We start from the raw sequence: 2,638 nt of genomic DNA, 5'->3' as shown, positions 1-2,638 counted from the left end.
TACAAGATTTTGAGAACAGTTTCATTAAAATAAATGATTTAGTATGCATTAACATTTAGTAAAGGCCATTTAGTTGATTGAATTAAAATGAAACGGGTCAGTGTCTAAACCTTGTGAAAAACCAATCATTTAATGCAGTTGCATACACATACCATAAGACAAAATGGCCAAATTATAAGCAAACCATATATACCATAAATTTAAAGTCATGTGAAAAGTACCCTACAAGTTATGAACATTTTACACAAACAACACAATGCTACTACCCGAACATTGTTTTTGAGTGAATAGGATCGAGATCAGACGCGTTAATAATTATCAGCAGCTGCTCCTTCAGGCTCTATGAAAAAACTTGAATATTATTATAGTATATTGATGTTTTTGTGATTACATTGCAAACATTAATTACTTACAAAAAATATTTTTATAATGATCAAAATATTGGTTGCGGATAGGGGTGCAAACGAGCCGAGTTGTTCAAGATCGGCTCATTAAAAAGCTCGATCGAGCCGAGCTTAATCGAACATTCGAGCCCGAGCTCGAGCCAAAAAGTAAACTCATTTATTAAACGAGCCCGGGCTTCACTTATCGAGCTCGAGCTGGCTCGTGAGCCTGTCATTTATATAATTTTTTAAAATATATATTTAATAATATATATAATGTTTTGAAAAATAATAAAAATAACTAAATAATAGTATATATTATTTTATACATAAAATTATAATAGAAAAAAATATATAAAAATAAATATAATTATATCGATAAATAGTAAACGGCGAGCCCGAGGCGAGCTCGAGCTTGAAAATCTACTCACAAGTTGAGCTTGAGCTTTGAAAATAGAGCTCGAAACGAGCCGAGCTCGAGCCTAGTCGAGTTCAGGTTAGGCTCGGCTCGTTTGCACCCCTAGTTGCAGATAGACAACCTGGACCGTCACTATCCAAAACAAGAAATCCATTCTAACTTAAACTCAGTACCCAATCCACCTGACCCGGAGACCTGCCACCTGCATCAGAGAAGGTAACCGACCTTGCATGCCATAAGACGGTGTTAGCAGATCTAGGGATGTTCTCAGATTCAGTATTATATTTTAAAACTTTAAAGCATTCAAGTTGCTCCTCTAAGAACAGTTCATACGTACGAATCCGTGCAAAACAATCACAAACACATTCAAAGTTCATAAAACCATAACTTGTATAACATTAAAAACAACACAAATCATCTTTAAAAGTAGCTAACTGCCCTCTTTGTTGGAAATTCAAAAGTTCGTCCTTGAAAGTTGAATCACCCTTTGGTGTCTTCAATGCTACCTGTCGAAGCACGAAATGAATCTAACCTGATCCAAGACGATGTTTCCACGGATTTTGAGATGAACGAACCAAGTCTTGATCTTCTTCTTCAGCTGCGCCTGTGACCTGCAATGGTTTTCGGGGGAGTGGAGGCGACTGCTAAGATATCCTGAGGATTTCTTGTTCACAGACACAAAAAGGTGGTGGTGGCTCTTATTGAGCATGACCCCTGGATAAGGAGGTGGAGACACCTCCTTATATAGAGTCTCATGGCCACCATCATGGTACCCTAATGGGCTTAGCCCAGTTAGGGTTACCACCACAAAACCCCCTCAGCCCAATAACATTGTATTAGTCCATGTAATAAAATAAGCCAAACATAATAGATTTAGGGTCGTAGAACCGGGTCGTAGAACCGGGTTTTAGTACCATACCCCTACAAGCCCCCCAAGTCCAGCGTTGCTCCTGGGCGCGCAAGCGTCTAGGTGGAGCGCTGGACTTTATAAGGTGTGAGGCGGTTTTTTCCCTTTTCTTTGGCCTTGTCTTTATTGTCTTTTGAGTTTTGGGAGGTTTTCTTCATGATGGTGACATGTTGTAATAAAAGCCTGCGCGCGAGGCGACTTACAAGCTATGAGAATAATAAAGCTTGCGCGCGAGGCGACTTACGAGCTAAGAATGATATAGCCTGCGCGTGAGGCGCCTAACGAGCTATGAGAATAGTAAAGCCTGCGCGTGAGAGGCGTCTTATGAGCTTTGAGAATAATAATTAAGCTGGCGCGCGGGGCGACTTACGAGCTGAGAATAATAAAGCCTGCGCGCGAGGGGCGTCTTACGAGCTGTAGCATAATAATGCCTGCGCGTGAGGCGTCTTACGAGCTAAGAATAATAAAGCCTGCGCGCGAGAGGCGACTTACGAGCTAAGAATAATAAAGCTTGCGCGCGAGAGGCATCTTATGAGCTTTGAGAATAATAATTGAGCTGGCGCGTGAGGCGGCTTACGAGCTGTGAGAGTAATAAAGCCTGCGCGCGAGAGGCGTCTTATGAGCTTTGAGAATAATAATTGAGCTGGCGCGTGAGGCGGCTTACGAGCTGTGAGAGTAATAAAGCCTGCGCGCGAGAGGCGTCTTATGAGCTTTGAGAATAATAATTGAGCTGGCGCGTGAGGCGGCTTACGAGCTGTGAGAGTAATAAAGCCTGCGCGCGAGAGGCGTCTTATGAGCTTTGAGAATAATAATTGAGCTGGCGCGTGAGGCGGCTTACGAGCTATAATAATAGAGCTTGCGCGCGAGGCGTCTTACGAGCTAAAAGAATAGTAACAGCTTGCGCGCGAGGCGTCTTATGAGCTGTATGAA

Source organism: Bidens hawaiensis, unplaced genomic scaffold (genome assembly GCF_021521415.1).
Source record: "Bidens hawaiensis isolate Kalapana, Puna unplaced genomic scaffold, B.hawaiensis_p1.1 tig00033866_1, whole genome shotgun sequence".
Lineage (NCBI taxonomy): Eukaryota > Viridiplantae > Streptophyta > Magnoliopsida > Asterales > Asteraceae > Bidens > Bidens hawaiensis.
Note: the sequence above shows the minus strand (reverse complement) of the source record.